The sequence below is a fragment of the Carettochelys insculpta genome, chromosome 4, assembly GCF_033958435.1.
Source record: "Carettochelys insculpta isolate YL-2023 chromosome 4, ASM3395843v1, whole genome shotgun sequence".
Lineage (NCBI taxonomy): Eukaryota > Metazoa > Chordata > Testudines > Carettochelyidae > Carettochelys > Carettochelys insculpta.
Genome location: NC_134140.1, coordinates 83,037,595 through 83,055,242, shown reverse-complemented (window position 1 = coordinate 83,055,242; position 17,648 = coordinate 83,037,595).

The window sequence follows — 17,648 nt, the reverse complement described above, 5'->3', positions numbered from 1 at the left end:
ACTAGAGATATGGAACCATGACTATGTATGATCCTTTGCTGTTGTCTCATCCCTTTTAGAGGTGTTGTGCTGCCCTGACCTTTCACCTTCTTTGTTGCCGCTTCTGCTACAATTACCATGTCTAAGCTTTGCTGTACTTTTCCCTAGGAATTTAAAATTAGGAGCAGTGCTCAAATTAATGGGAAGGTGAGGGCTGTGCAGGCAAAAGTGCGTTGCATGGCATCACAGTAAAAACTGAAGTTTCACAACCATTTTATTGGATTTAACTTGTATTTTGAAATCATCAAGTTTAAAATGGGCTGTTCAACCCTTGTATATGAGGCACTACATCAACGTACTTGGTTTCTTTGTTGCAGTATTGCACAACTTTGTCAACAGGCCTGCTGATGGGGGTGGGGGGGTGGGCAGGGGTTAGAAGGGGGAGGGGGCAAAGGAGGCAGTCCAGAGCTCTGGCTGCTGCTGCTGTTTTGGTGGCTACGCTGGTAGTCGGTGCTCTGAGCCCCTTTAAAATGCTGCAGCACCTCTGCTCTGCTGCTCTGCATGATTTGGGAGGACAGCACTGTGGTCTGAGTGACTCTAAGGCTGAGTAGCCTAGTCCCCGCCCCTTACGCCTTTGGCCCTGTCTCTTCTGGGGGTGCAGATCAGTGCACCCCTCCCATCTTGTCCTCGTGCCTGCAGTGGCTGTCGGCCCTACTGTCTGTCAATGAACTTCTTGAGGGCAGTGTGTTCATCTTTGGCTTCTTGTGTCCGGTTCCAGTCCTTCAATTGATATGCTCCATAGTTCGTTCACAAGGTCAGGTAGGGTGCAGCTTTTTTCAGAACACAAAATTCTATTCAGTGGTGGGGATGGGACTTGACGCTCGACTGTAGCTGATGCATCAGGGGGAGTAGTAAGAGATTCTACTTCTCTCATCCAAGAAGACAGAGGACAAAGATGGGCTCGATCCACTAGTGCTGATCTAAAAAAAGATGATGAAGTCAACTCTCTATTCATTAGGTGATATTCCACTCTGTGCTTAAAACTCTTCCCTGATCACATGGCAGTCCCATTTCGCACTCCAGTCAACGGTCGGTGTTTCACAGGACAGGCACCTGGGAAAGCTGCATAGAAATTAAGTAGAATCCAGAAGTCCACTGTTTTGTGAGAAACAGATTTTATATAGCTGGCTTAACAAATACCACTTGTCCTCATAGAGATTCAGTGTAACTTTTGGACTGTAGCTTTTTCCAGTGCATCTTCAAGCGTATTGATCCAAATGTAGCTTCTACTGCTGTGAAATGATCAACTGCTGTTCATAGCAGATGCCTGGATGTCATTGTCAAATGACCCAGGTGGCTTCAGAAGTAGACTTAAAAGAGAGGGGGTTGGAATGTCTTTACTTTCTGTTACTACTTTCAAAAATCTATCAGGTTTGCTATTTAGGTCTGGCCCCTCTTTCCAAAGCCATTAATAACAATTGCAGTAATTAAGACAACAACCAAACGCTGTTCATGACAAAACCAGTGAGTTTTTTCCTGGGTTAGACTAACTTCATCTTTATTCTCAAAGCATCTTTTCTTCCCAAAGATTTTCAGTCTTCTTAAGCGCTTTGTAATATTTCTTTCCAAGAAGACCTTTACATTTATGGGTTTTTAATATGGCTCTGTAAAGATTCTGATGTTATGTTTCTGATTAGAGACCTTGGCCGTGTCTACACGAGCCCCAAACTTCGAAATGGCTACGCAAATGGCCATTTCGAAGTTTACTAATGAAGCGTTGAAATGCATATTCAGCACTTCATTAGCATGCGGGCGGCCGCGGCGCTTCAAAATTGACGCGGCTTGCCGCCGCGCGTCTCGTCCAGACTGAGCTCATTTTCGAAAGGACCCCGCCTACTTCGAAGTTCCCTTATTCCCATGAGCTGATGGGAATAAGGGGACTTCGAAGTAGGCGGGGTCCTTTTGAAGAGGAGCCCCGTCGGGACGAGCCGCGTAAATTTCGAAGCGCCGCGGCTGCCCGCATGCTAATGAAGCGCTGAATATGTATTTCAGCGCTTCATTAATAAACTTCGAAATGGCCATTTGCATGGCCATTTCGAAGTTTGGGGCTCGTGTAGACGTAGCCCTTGAGAGGTATTTGGGTGCAGTTCCCTACACTCAAGGCATGGCTAAGTACTAGCTAGACCGTTCCTCACAGGTGTTTTGTTTAACCTGGACTAAAAGCATCCAGAGAGAGCACGATCCTGTGACTTCCCTGGGCAATTTATTCCAATGCTTATCCATCCTGATAGTTGGAAACTTTTTTTTGTAATGTCCAAACATAATCTCTTATGCTGCAGTTTAAGCCAGTTGCTTCTCATGATTCCCTCAGAGGTTAAGGGGTGCAATTTTTCTTTCCTTTTTCCTTGTTTGGAAACTGTTGTCTTATTCACCCTGTCAGTCTTTTCTTTGCTGGAATAAACAAAGACAATTCCCTTATATGTCATGTTTTCTAGACCTTTAATCATTTTTGTTTCTGTTCTCTGGATTTTCTCTGATTTTGTCCAGATATTTCTGAAATGGAGACAGTGTGCAAGCTGAGGGCTAATCAGTGCAGAGTAGAGAAGAAGAAGAATTATTTCTTTGTATTTTGCTTACAACTTTCCTTCTAACACATCTCAGAATGGTTGACTCATTTGCAACACTGTTACACTGTTCATTCATACCTAGCTTGAATAGTAACGAGAGGTAACCATGTTAGTCTATACTCCAACAAAACAAAGCAGCAGAAATGTAGCACTTTAAAGACTAACAAAATGATTTATTACCTAGCTTGTGATTCACCATGATTCTTAGATCGCTTTCTACAGTCCTCTTTCCTAGGCAGTCATTTCCCATTGTGTATGTGTGCAGTCAATTGTTCTTGCCTAAAAAAAGAGTACTTTGCATTGTTTGTATGGAATTTCATCTGTTTCAGACCACTTCTCCAATTTGTCCAGATAATTTTGAACTTTAGGCTTATTGTCCAAAGCACCCCTTCTCAGCCTTGGTATCATCTACAAACTAAGTGTACTCTCTATGCCATTATCTAAATCATTCAAGTAAATATTGAACAGAACTAAGCCCAGAACTGGTTCTTGCGGGACCCTATTCAATATGGCTTTCCATCTTGACTATGAACCACTGTTAGTTATTCTCTGGAAAGAGTTTTGCAACCAGATGTGCACCTACCTTGTTCTAGCTTCACCTAGCTGGTATTTCCCAATTTATTTTTTATTTTATTTTACTTTATTTTATTTTTGGCTATGTCTACACTAGAAGCAGCTGTCCACAGAAGTTACTGTTGGAGGAGATGTTACAACAAAACTTCTCTTGGCAGATCGCACCGACACATAATAGCGGGTTGATCTGTTTTTTGGTCTGCTCTGTTGACTAAAGAGCCCTCTGGAGCATCTACACCACTTTTTTGTCAACTATTTCTGTTGACAAAATGCATTTTTTGTGTAGATGCTCCAAGAGTTTTTGTCTCTAAACTCTCTAGTGTAGATGTAGCCTTTATGTATAGGTCATGTGAAGCTGTATCAAAGTTAGGATATACTACTTTTCTCCTCCCTGCAATACCTGTTCCTACTGTCTGACTGCGATGTCCTGCTTTGCCTTCTGGCCTGTCTCAAAATCAGGCCTCTTGGTATCCAACCTGGCCTGACTCCCGACACTCACTCTGAGCACTATTTCAGACCATCTGTGTCCTGGTTGTGACATCTAGTAAAGTAAGGTGTCTTTTTTTTTTTTTTGTTTCTTTGGTTTTAGTTTGTTTTTAAACTTTTTTTTCCTGCCGTTATCCACCTGCATTTCTAGCTCTGTGCACTGCTGAAATTCTTCCTTTGATTGCGTCCTTTGGGCTAAGTTTGTGCTGTCAAAATCCAAGGTTTGAGGCTTACAGACAAATTCCTTGGGTCGTGTTGCTAACTGCCACACTGCAGAAAATTCACAGCCCTGAGCCTGCCATTCTTTCATTAACAAAGAATGGAACTGAATGCAGGTTAAACTTAACAAATAGAACTTAATCCATGGGGCTGAATAGCTTTCCTCTTAATTACATCCATTCCCTGTTTCTCTGGTGTTCTGTCCAGGAAAGCCCCTTTAGGGAATATGGGTCTTCTGACTCTGCTTCACTGATCATGATACAAGAAACAGTCATGATGCTGTTAAAACATTCAGAATACGGAGAAAATAAGTATTTAAAATGACTGCATAATTCTAAGTGTTCACCAGTTTATTTAGAAATGCTTTTTTGTAATGTTTATCAATTTACTATGACAATGAATTGTGATAAAAGTAAAATTGTGTGCATGGAAGGCAGGGTAGAATGGAAAAAATGACAGAAAAGGGAGGTGTATAAAATTGACAATAGATTGCCTTTTTAGCATTAATGGTGGGGGCAGTTGGGAAACTTGCCCAGCAGTTTGCCATATCATATTCCATAATTCATCTGCCAGAATATAAATGTTGATTGACATTTTGCCTTTTGTTGACAATTGGTAGTTTACAGGTATCCATAATTTCCTGGCCATCTTTTCCTTTTGAATGAGACTAGGAAAAAATTCTTATAATCTGGAAATATAATTTTGGATAATTATCCGAGGATTCTGTTTGCAGTCCTGGACTACCACTAATTTCAGTCCTTGTTGAGACCTTTTGACATCGTATATTTGTTCAACTCACTGGTTTCAGTTCTCATAGAATACTAGAACTGCTAGGAACCTTGAGATCTTCAAGTCCAATCTCCAGCTCTCGTGGCAGGACCAAGCACCATCTAGATCATCTGTGATACGTGTTTTATGTGACCTGCTCTTAAAAATCTGAATTGATGGAGATTCCACAACCTCCCTAGGCAATTTTGTTTCAGGACTTAACTACCTTGACTGTTAGGAAGTTTTACCTAATGTCCAGTCTAAACTTCCCTTGCTGCAATTAGGCCCATTGCTTCTTGTCCAATCACCAGAGGTTATGTAGAACAATTTTTCCCTCCTCATTGTAACAACCTTTTAAGTACTTTTGAAAGCTGAAATGTCCCCTCTCTTTTTCCAGACTAAACAAACCCAGTTCTTTCAATCTTCCTTCACAGATCATATTTTCTAGACCTTTTCAATCTTTTTGTTGCTCTTCTCTGGACCTTCTTCAGTTTGTCCACATCTTTCTTGAAATGTCACCCAGAACTGAATAAGTAGTCCAGTTGAGGCCTAATCAGTGCAGAGCAGAGCAGGATAATTACTTTTTGTATTTCTTACAAGACTCCTGTTATTACATCCCGGAATGATAAGTTTTTTTTGCAACACATTTCAGACTTACTGACTCACATTAGCTTGTTGTCCGCTCTGACTCCTAGATCCCTTTCTGCTGTACTCCCTCCTAGACAGTCATTTTCCATTTTCATAGACTCTTAGGGCTGGAAGCGACCTCAGGAGGTTATCTTGTCTGGCCCCCTGCCTACAGCAGTATCAACCCCAACTAAGTCATCCCAGCCAGGACCTCGTCAAGCTGGGACTTAAAAACCTCTAGGGATGGAGAATGTGCCACCTATCTAGGCAACACATTCCAGTGCATCACCAGCCTCCTGGTGAAGTAGTTTTTTCCCCAATATCCAACTTACCCCTCTCCTTTTATAACTTCAGACCATTGCTCCTTGTTCTGCCATCTGTCACTATTGAGAACAGTTTCTCTCCATCCTCTTTAGAGCTCCCCTTCAGGAAGTTGAAGGCTGCTATTAAATCACCCCTCAGTTGTCTCTTCTGCAAACTAAATAAGCCCAAATTCTTCAGCCTCTCCTCGTAGGTCATGTGTTCCAGCCCCCTAATAATTTTCATTGCTCTCTGCTGAACCTGCTCCAGCACATCCACATCCTTTCTATCCTGGGAGGGGAGCCAAAACTGGACACAGTATTCCAGATGTGGCCTCACCAGTACTGAACAGAAGGGAACAACAGTTTCTCTAGATCTGCTCAAAATGATCCTCCTAATGCACCTTTTAGCCTTGGCTACAAGAGCACACTGTTTACTCATATCCAGCCTTTCATCTACCATGATCCCTAGGTCCCTTTCCTCTGTACTGCTGCTTGGCCAGTCTATCCCCACCCTATAAGAGTGCTTGGGATTCTTTTGTTCTAAGTGCAGGACTCAACACTTCTTGCTGAATCACATCAGCTTTTATCCAATTTATCCAAGTCACTCTGGATCCTATCTCTACCCTCCAACGTATCTACTTGTCCCCCAGTTTCGTGTCATCCACAAACTTGCTGAGTGTTCAATCCAGTCCTTTATCCAGGTCGTTAATAAAGATGTTGAACAACACTAGCCCTAGAACCAATCCTTGAGGCACTCCGCTTGAAAATGACCACCATCCAGATATTGGGCCATTGACCGTTACCCGTTGGTCCTGACCATCTAGCCAGTTTTTCTATTCATTTCCATGTATCCAATCCATACTTCCTTAAATAATGAGCAAGAATGTTGTGGGAGACTGCATCAAAAGCTTTGCTGAAGTCAAGGTATATCGCATCCACTCACTTCCCCGTGTCCACAGAGCCTGTTACTTCATCATAGAAGCTAATCAGTTTGGTCAGGCACAGCTTGCCTTGGTGAATCTCTGTTGACTAGTCTTGATCAGTTTCCCCTCTTCGAAGTGCTCCAAAAGGGATTCCTTGAGGATCCCCTCCATTAGTTTCCCAGGGACTGAGGTAAGGCTGACTGGTCTGTAGTTCCCTGGATTGTCCTTCTTTCCTTTTTTTGAAGATGGGCACTACATTTTGCCTTTTTCCAATCATCTGGGATCACTTCCGATCTCCAAGAGTCTTCAAAGATAATGGCCAAATATTCTACGATGATATCTGCCAATTCCCTCAGTACCCTGGGGTGCATTAAATCCAGACCCATGGATTTGTGTACATCTAGTTTTTCTGGGTAGCTCTTAAGTCGTTCCTTTCTCATAGATGGCTGCCCTCAACTGTCCCATACTGCATTGTCTAGCACTGTAGGGTGGGAGCTGGCAGGCAGCAGAACTCAGGCTTTGACTTGCCCCTCCACCTCCTTCTGGGTAACAGGACTTGGGCTTCAGTCCCATTTCTTAGGGTCATGAAGTAACTTTTGTTGTCGCAAGGGGAAGCAGAGCAATGAAATATGAGATCCCCTTGGCCTAGGGTATGGGAGTTGCCATTCTATCCTTTCCTCTAACTAGGCAAAAGCAGCTTGCATTGTTACATGATTGCATTCTCTCTCCCAGCTTCAAAGGCAAGATGGCAATCAAGTAATAAATATGATGTAATAAAACAGAAATTGATTAACATAGAAAGCTTTATTAGCTTTCCAAACAAGTTTATAAAGAAAATGCCTTCTGAAAAGAGGTGAAGAAAATCCCAGGCTTGTTAGCCATTGTTACAGTAATAGAGCCATAGATTTTCTTCTTTTCCCTTATTCTTAAGACAAGAATTGTAAAGAAAACATCCATTTGAGTTGTTGCAACATTTTAACTGTTCACTAATTTAGATTATCTGGCTCCTCCTTTTCTTCCTGGTTACGTAGGTGGCAACGTGTGATTGAAGTGCTCTGGCTCCCAGCCAAACAGAGTAATACTGCTTTTCCTAGACTATATACTCAAGGCAAAGATAGTCTCAAATCCAGAAGACAACATGACAGTAAGCAATCTTGCTTAGGATGGTTACTACTGTAACAAGATGGAGAAACATACAAACAACCTGTTCTTCTGACCCTGTTAGTAGTGCAGTCTTGCATTGCAAGATCAGAGATGGAGAATTCACTTGTGTCTTAAGTATGAACAGTTCCATGCTTTTCTCGCATGACGAAGTATGGTACGTTCTTGGGAAGGTTGCAGTCTATAAAAATGACATTTTCTAAAAAGGGTATAAACTGTCCTAAAAGTAAGTGAAACCAGGTTTTGTGATGCAATCTTTAGTTTTTCTGCACTGAGCTTTATAAAATATTAGTGATTTCAAAGGTAAAAACACTTGCTAGCTGTCAGTAAAGTAATTGAAACAGTAGGGAAACCTTTTTCCCCACCCCTTAGTCCTTCTCACCAGTAATTCTTTAGCTATCCTCCCTACGTAAAATGATTTGGTGAAGAGATCGGCCTACAGTGGCAATCCTGGGAATAAAAATACATTTTTCACTTGTACATTAGGAAAATGAGCAGTGTGGTCACATGATAACAATCTGTGTTCCTCAACTTTAATTGCATACAATTTTCCTCTTTTTTTAATCATGTTTCTGAAGAGAGACATACTTGATTTCACAGAGAAGTCCTTGAAGAGTCCTGGGACACCTTCCATAACCCCCTGATCTCAAACAAAAAAACCCCAAATCTCCCCCACAGCACTTTGGCTTTTTGGCTTTGTCTATCAACAGTAACTCTGCGTTATTCAGGGGCAGAGTTTCAAAAGTTAAAAAAAAAAAAAACTGGTTTCTAGGTATCTTTCCACTAGGTGTGCCTTTGAAAATCTCCCCCTGAAAATATTTGACCCTTTTTGTCTTGAATACGTGTTGCTTCTATGATTCAGTAGTATATTTTCAAGTTGTAGTCTCATGGAAGATATGTTTTCACTGTAGGGTTGGGTAGGTCAATATACCTTAGTACAATAGTGTATCTTCCAGGAAGTGCATAGTGATAAATCTACATTCCAACTTCTAGAGCAGGTGTCCTATGAACTGTCTCACTCACTATGCAACTCTTTCTTTCACTTCCTAAATTCTGTGCATGTGTAACCTACACAGCTAGGGGCATGGTTCACTGTCCCATGTAGTGGCACCTAGACCACTCACACAGAGAAAGATTGAGTCTCCTCTGCATCCTTAGTTGATAGCTAGCTGGCTTTTAGCTCAAACTGTAGAGGTTCATGCACAAACCTTGAGACGTCCTAGTTTCAAGTTCACCTGTGTGCAGTTACAGATGGAGTGAGGCAGAGGTGCTGTGGAAAAACATCTTGTATTTTATATACACATATGCCCTCTACATACATATGTATATGCACAAGGGAACTAAATTAAAGTTGCACTGGCTATCTTTGTATTCTGGCATTTCCAGACATTCGAGTACTGGCCTTTATAAGATAAAATAAAAAATTCTGGCATAAAACAATTTTCTCCTCAAAAATTTAATGCAATTTTCTTGTATGTAAGCGTCTGGTGTGGTGTTTTTTTTTTCTTTTCTTTTTTATAAGGTAAAAATTACATCCTGTGGAACCACACCCTTCCATCCTCACCATGTACACCCTCCCCTATATCACTGACTACATTAGCTGGCAGGAGAGGAAGTCTATTATTGGGTTGAGAATGGACTGCTGAGGATTGGTCTGTACTGGGAGTTGTTGTGGGTGACCCTAGTCCTGATCTCTTTCTCCCCTTCCCAGGAATGCTGTCTTCTTCTTATATTCCTAATGACATGTGTGCTGCAGTTTAATGATAGTGTGATCGTGACCTTACACTATAAGGTTCATGTTCAGTTGATTTTTGTTTTTGCTATGCTGCCAAAATTTTGCTGCAAGCTCAAGTGGCAGAAAGGCTTTTGAAAAGTTCTTATCATGGTCAAGCTTAAACAGAATTCAGGGCAAAGGAAAGGCACTTTACTGACCCCAGGACACTCTTTTTTTTGAGTTTCAAGGGCCTGCAGTAACCAGTGGAAATTGGAAAATTTTAAAAAAATTTGTTTTTAATAATAGAAAGTATTAAATAACCTAAATACAGGAGTTGCTACCAGCTCTGCTAATAATAATGTGCTTGGTGCAGAATATAAAATATGCACATATTTGTCTGAGCTCTACACCTAGTATGTTTGCTGAAAGATTTGTGACTGACTTCTACCATTCTGCAGTGTAATGAGACATCTTTGTGCCAAAGGTGATTTGTTTTTCAGTCATGCCATGTCAGAGTTAGCGCTACCAGTTGTGTCTGCATTCTATAGTGAATTATTCTGAACATAACTGAAAGAAATAAGGTTTTTCTCTAGTTGAGAATTCAAGGCAAAGAGCCCATTCATTAAACTGATGTGATTGACTATAACATGTTATCACTTTAGGATATGAGGGATAATAATCTTGAATTGGGATAAATCTGTTGAGATGATTGCAGAAGTTTATCTCCCTAAAAGAAACAACCTTCAGTAGCCACAGGATGAAAAGAGGTAAATGACAGTAGATTTACACACGGATTTAAACCATTTAGTCAATAACTATATAATCCATTTGCTGTAAACATAATAGTGATAAATGTGCAAGGGTTTTCTTAGCTAAGCTATAATTACTTTAAAGAAAAACAGATGTTACAGAAGATGAATAGAATATAACATATCACTAAAGCAAGAGAGTTAAATGACTTTTTGGTACAAACTTCTTATGCCAAATGAGATGCCGAGGAGAAAAATGAATTTGCTTTTGCAAATGATACCAAATTTAGGATAGTCAAAACAGAAGCTGCTCTTGGTGTGGTGCTCACTGTAGCAATTGGGGTTGAGAGGTTAAATTTTATTGTTTTAATTGTAGGTCTGTTGTAAAAGCAAAATCTTCAAGCACCTTGAGTCCTTTTTCTGAGGCCAGTTCAACACTACAGACCTATATCATATGACACTCATGGGTATGTCATGAGTGTCATCCACACCTATGAATGATGCAGTTATACTGACTTAACCCCCTGTGTAGATGGCTCTATGTTAATGGGAGACCTTCTCCCATTGACATAGCCAGTGAGGCTGACAGTCACTTTGCACTCTGGTGAAAGGTGGGTCCTGCTCCAGATCCCTGGAGGGAGTGGGGCCAAGGACAGACAGCCCTTTCCGCTGCTCAGGTCATGGTGTACCCCCCACCCTCCAAATTCCTTCAGAACCAAGTGTAGCAGCGCTGCCATGGTGTTTCAGCCAAAGTAGCAGTGGTGGCAGCCAGAGCTCCAGGCCCTGGGGAACTGCCTCCTTTGTGCCTGCCCCTCTCCGGTTGGCCTGGAGAGTCTGAGAGAGGTGGATTAATTACCTCTCCCCCAGTGGCATAGGAGCTGTAGCACTTCCTGTGAAGACAAGCCCTGAGTGTTAATCTTGTAGAAGGCAGCTAAAAGAGGTAGCCTGAACTTCAAGGCTCTTTCTGATCTAATGGAAGCAGCTCTCTTCCACTCCCTCCTCTTCCTCCTGCATCTTTCAGCACTGATCTTACAGGGTTGGGGGTAAGAGAGCTGGTGAGGATCATATGTAAGAGGTGAAGTTCTTCTGATGACAGAGTGAGAGAGCAGGCATTGTTTTAATACAACAGCTGCTTAATTATGTTTCCATTAATGTCCATAGAAATTAAAGACTAGAAACTATTACACAGTACATCGTTTTTATTGTCTTGGGTAGTCTGTAAACGTTCCAAGAACAGGAACTTCCATAGCTTCATACATCTCTATGTCCAGTTGTATAGAAGGAAAACCTTCCTAAATATTCCCTTTAATTTCATCGCATGACTTAGGGCCATAGATCTCTTATTATTCTAAATAACTCCAGCGCGGTTTTCTTTGTCAGTCCCGTGACTTTAATGGATTTGTGCCTTCTTAGATCTCTGGTGAGTTTTGCTCAAGGGTGTAGGAATTAACATCTCCTACAGGTGTCAGAATTATTGTAGACAGTAACATCAGTTTCTTTTCTAAGGGCTTCAGTGGATCATATAAATGTCTGTCTTCTTCCATCTGAACCCACTATGTTAAGCAGTTTCTGTTTAATGTGCTTTTTTTAACTTCCCCCTTCATTTTGTAATAAGCATGCTCTGTTTTGTTTTTCCCTTGCACTATATTAATACTTTGATTCCCTTTCAAAGAAAAGTATCTTAAGGTAGCTTGTCATGCAGTTACTTATTTTATCCCCCTAGGGGTTGCTCTTTCTCTATAATAGCTCAGTAACTCCAGTATGATATTTTAATCTGGAGCATTTTCCAGGTAATTAATGTTTTGCTGGTACAACTCAACAGAAGAGAGTTCTCCTTTTGTCTTAGACACATAAATGTTGTTCATTTTGCTGACTGTGTTCTTATCCAAACATTCTGTAGTGGTATAGGACTGAATCAGCAGAGTTATGACTTTATAACTGCATGAAACAAAAAGAGACCTAGCTAGATTATTTTATTAAATTTATAGTTCAGACTGAATCTTTATAAACTAACTATAAAAAAAAAATTCTTCCCCTCCTCCCTTCCTGGTTTAAAGTTCTAACGCTCCTGTTCTTTTTGTATTTATTGTCAGACTTTCACTGAAAGGAATCCTACACTATGTTCTGAATGAGCGTTGCTGCTAGATGATGTAGAGTTAGAATAAAGATTCAAATCTTGGGTTTTAAGAGCTCTGGCTACAGCTTCATTCATAAATTTGATTAAACGCCATCTGTGAGCTGACCTATTAATGCTACCAAGCCAGTAAAGTCATTGAGGCCTTTCTGTAATAGGCCTGGCTGGCACTAGGCACTGAAGTACTGCAGGAAAGCAAGGCCTCCCACTCCCTCATGCACACCTGTGAAAAGAATAAGTATGTTGATAACACCGTATTGTGCCGTAATGCCATCTCTCTCCTTGGTGGCAACCGCAATCCCAGTTTAACCTATCTGTTTCTTTATGAGCTCAAATGTGACGTAGGGCTCAGCTGAGCACCTCCACGAGTAAGGAGGTCGCAGTCTCTGCTTTTGCTTAATCACTTCTCCAGTTTCTTTAACCCTTATCTTGCAATGGTCCACCTTTTGCTGAGGTTGTACGCCTTCCTAAATGCATTGCAGTACAATTTTGGACTCTCCATACAATTTTGCTGAATTGGCCAGCGTTGTTCCTTATTCTGTCCCTTACACTTGACCCATCCTATTTAGATCACTAAATAATCAAGATTTGTCTGAGCCAGTGTTCCAGTGTGCACAGCATTGGCGTGAGCTCATTCTGCAGCTTCCCTTCGAAGTCATACCAGCATGTCAAGGCCATACTAGCAGTGAACTGGAGGTGTGAGCCCTATATCTTGTTTTCCATCTACTTGATGGGCAAATTGCATGTGCAGGGCCCCAAGAAAAGGAGGACAAATGCTTGCATTTAATCCCCTTAATTTAGTTCTCTAACATACTTAACCTGGTGGAATTTGGTAGACCATATGAAGATGCCAGTAGAATCAGCTCACTGAGAGCTGACATATCAGTAAAATCTAAAATACATAAAAATGAGTTCTGAAAACTTCCATAAATATCTTGAGAAAGATAATTTCTTTAAACTACAGCAGCCTGATAGTATTTGGGACAGTAATACTTTGTCTTCACTGAAAAAGGGGTTATATTGAACGTTATCTCTGTAAAATCCTTGTGGCAGCATGTTTTTTATCTTGATGTAGATCCTGTAGTAAACACCAGGTGGGGAGTATAGGGTTGACTTGACTAGTCTACATCAAGGTAAAAACTATATCTTCTAATCATACTATTGCTTGCAAAACGACTTGAATGGCAGATTCAAAAATGAAAATACAGAGAATGTGAGCTATTTTCCTAAATACTTTTAGTTTATTTATGTTAATGAATGCCATTCCAGTTGGGGCCAGGAATATTCCTTTAGATATATGCCTTGCAGTTGTACCAAGCCGGTCTACAAATGATGTACTCTTCCTTAAAACACTTTTCTTTCATGAGAACTATCTGTTCACCCTGCTCCCTCTACCTAAAGGAGTATTAACAAAATAGGATAGAAGATAAAAAAAAACAAAACAAAAACAAAAACAAAAAACTTCAGGTCTTTGTGCTTGGCCAATACTGCTCAGTGGAATGGTCCATAGGCTGTTCTCCGTAGTCCTGGTGGCTAGTCTCACAATAAATAGGACTTGTAGGTCGACTTTCCAAGACTGAGCCAGCCAACTTGCATTAGTAGACATTAGTAGGCTGACTGTTGTTATCATTTTGAATATTTGTCAATTAGATGTTCTTTAAACAAAGTTAAATAAAATGTTTTAAGATGTCTGTAGCCATCAGCAGCTCGTTTACACTACAGCTTTCGAAGTTGCTAATGCTAAAGGAGCTGAATTAGTGCTGTAAGGATGCGTGACTTTTAGAACAGTTTAAGATATTTGAACACTTTCATGCATAGTGGCCATTCCATTTATTACATTGTGATGGTATTGAGTATGTTCACTATCTCTTCATTTAATAAAGCACTTGGCAATACCTTATGTTTGATAAAGCACTGCAACAGAGTAATTTTTGCTCTAGTATTTGTTTTGTAATTATAAATACCAACTAAAGCATCCTTGCACTTATTGAAGGAAAAACACAGCTGTAAAAATTTTATGCCCTTCAAACCTAATAACCATGAGAAACTACTTTTCAGAGCAAACTACTCCAAATAACTTTTTGATCACAGAAAATAAAACCTTATTAGAATTAATTCCGTATTTTCTCATTAATCCTTCAGTCTGTTCTTTTTAAACTGATTTTTCCTATCACATCATGCAGCAACTGTGCTAAATTTCTAGTTGAAGAACAAAATACAGTTCTTGCCTAAAAGTGCTTAGCCTGCATCATACATTATTTTAGCCAGTGATGCAGTATTATGTTGTCCATAATCCCCCAACAGGTTATTAACCCAAGAGTGAGTAGGAGGAAAAGATGCTTCTGTCAGTACAAATTCATGTATGAAAAGCTTTGTTGGTAATACACTATCCAGTCGTTTGTCTTATGAAGATTGTCACAGCAATGTGCAAAATGCACAGGTGTGGAAATGTATTCGGGATCAATTCAATCCACTCTGAGAAGGAGTTCACTTCAGTTTCTGACTTTTGTCTTGAGATTTTGTAGTGGAATCCTCTAGCTCCAGTTTTGGATATGTACTGAAATACTTGTGTCCTATTGAGTATTTGCACTGTGCTACTTAGTGTTACTTGACTTAATTTTGGTGGCAGTTTTGGAAGGAAGGATAGTTTTATTCAATTGGAAGTGCAATTTTTTCAACTTTTTGGCAAAATGTTATTTGTTAATAACATTGAAGAAAATGTCTAAGCAAACAGATCCAAAGGCTATGGCATCAGCTTATTAGTTGAGAAATGTGGGTTATGCTGCCACACAATATTGACCTCCCGTGGTCCAGAAAATTTCTCTCATTTGGCACCAGTCAGGTCCCATGGGTGCCAGACTAGAGAGTTTCAACCCGTATTATCAAAGGAGCAGATCTTTGACTGAATCAACCAAGCTGGTGTGTGCACTGTCCCATTGGTGGATAGTCAGCCTGGTATTTCTGTGAATACTCAGTGGAGAAGAGGCTAAACACTACAGCAGGCGTGTCCAGCCCACGGGCCGCATGCGGCCCTGGACAACTAGTAATGTGGCCCCACAAGATCATAAACTTTTAACATTACGTGATTTATATACATTAACTATATTTTATATGCGGCCCAAGACAATTCCTCTTCACTCAATGTGGCCCAGGCAAGCCAAAAGGTTGGACACCCATGCACTACAGGGAAAGTCTTCAGAGTGTGTCAGGGACTAGGGTGCACTTACTGTTAATCTGCAAGTCAATGTGAGGGCTAATACAGCCCCCTGGAGGTTGTTTGGGTCTTTAACAGACTGGCATCTAGGAGCTGTCACCCAGGCCGGCATATGCAAGTGTCCTTTTCTTGGTAGGCAGGGACAGTAACAAGATGACTCTCTCTCCTGGGCATGCCAAGAAATACAACATCCCACAATTTAACTTCCCACTGGGAAACAGGAGTATTTCCCGTCCGTAGACAGGTTCACAGTGCACTTTGTGCAGGAACTGGGGGGCCTTGGTCCACACTAGCTGCATAGATACCTGCTGAAGACGTTGGGGTGTAGTTGCAGCAAGGGTCCACTTATGTACTCTCTACTGGCTGACTAAGCTTATTGACATGAGAGTGCTTGAAATCCAGACAGCAGTGGAGGCGGAAAGGCTCAAAAGCAAAGTTAACATTGGGTAGCCCGCCAGGGAGGAGCCAGGAGGAAGGAGTTTGAATAGTGCATGGGACTGGAATGCTGAGGGAGGAGCAGGACAGGCTGGAGATGCCAAAGCGGAAGAGTCTCAGGCCTAAGATGATTGATGCCCTGGAGAACTGGATTCTGTCATCCTGTTGTAGATTTCCTGTACAATACAGGCCAAGATATTTTAAACTAGATTTTTCCATCTGGCCAGTAATTGTATGGTCTTGATTTTATGGCTGTGTGGACTTTGATACTCTGGAGTCTGAGCTGTGTCATCCATGACAAGCTCTCACTTGTGTAACTGAATTGTGTGGGAGCTATGCTTGAACGTATGGAGTGTTTATAATACTGAGTACTCAAAAACAACCCATATCTGGGCCTAGGCACCTCAAATGGAGCACTTTAAATTAGTGACCTTAATATTTCTGTGCTTCAGCTACCCATCTGTAAATTGCCTCTCATCCACTTCACAAGCAAATTTATTTTCATGATAAGTGCTTGGATACTCTAGAGATGAGCACCATAGAAAAGACCATGAGGAAATGAAAAATTCTGTCTTCAGTGCAGGGTGTGAATGGAGTGCTGTAACTAAGATCTAGGACAACACTGAACAACAAGGATATAGCAAAATGTTGAGTAGCTGTTTTGTGTGCACTGAATGAGGGAGGGGCTCAGCAGAAAAAAATATTGTGTGATCAGGTAACTAAAGACTGGTATAATGCATAGGTGCAGGAGGGCTGGAATTAAAGTTGCACAGGCTTACCATCTTTTATTCTTGCATTTGTTAGTTTGTGTGCTTGACTTTTTGCAATCTGAGGTGTTTTTTATCAGCACATTTGTGTGTAATTTCCTAGTCATAAACTTTGTAAACTCCTGGGCCATTTCTACACAGGCCACTTTCTTCGAAAGTGGAATGCTAATACATGGTCCAAAATATGCTAATGAGGCACAGATGCAAATTCCCTGTGCCTCATTAGCATAAGGTCACGTGATTTGGAGTCAGACTCCAAAACGCTGTTTAGAAGCGCAGCCCCCGGGGGTGGGGGGAAGAGGTCTTCTGGAAGGATATCCTTCTTCCGGAGGCTGCCACTTCCTGAAAATTTTTGGAAAGAAGGGGCCTTCGGAAGAAGGACTTCCTTCTGGAAGACCCACCATGGGGGCTGTGCTTCTAAACAGTGTTTTGGATTCTGGAAGAATGTCTTCCGGACTCCAAATCCTGTGACTTTATGCTAATCAGGCATGGGGAATTTGCACCTGTGCCTCATTAGCATATTTCAGGCCATCTATTAGCATGCCACTTTTGAAGAAAGTGGCCTGTGTAGAAACGGCCCTAGAGATTTGTATGCTTATAGTTGAGAAAGAAACTTTTGTTGTATGGCAGGTCTCAAATAACAAATTGTGCTTTTTACTACAGAGTTACATGAATGAAGGGTAGAGCACAATAAGGGAGAAACCCTCCACCATGGAGAGAAGAATTTTTGACCTGACAAAACTATATTAAATCATGCATAGTATATTATTAAAGGGCTCTGGATTGTACAGCAGTTTTATTCTCCAAAACCAACAAGCTCTGACAACAAGCTTACTATGTGACTTTATTAAGGTATAAGAATTTCCTCATCTCTCGGTCTCTTTGTGTGTGTCCATTATTATGTTCTACATATATATTCATGAAACTCTAGAGGAACAGTAGAATTTGATTCAAGATCTGCATCCTAATT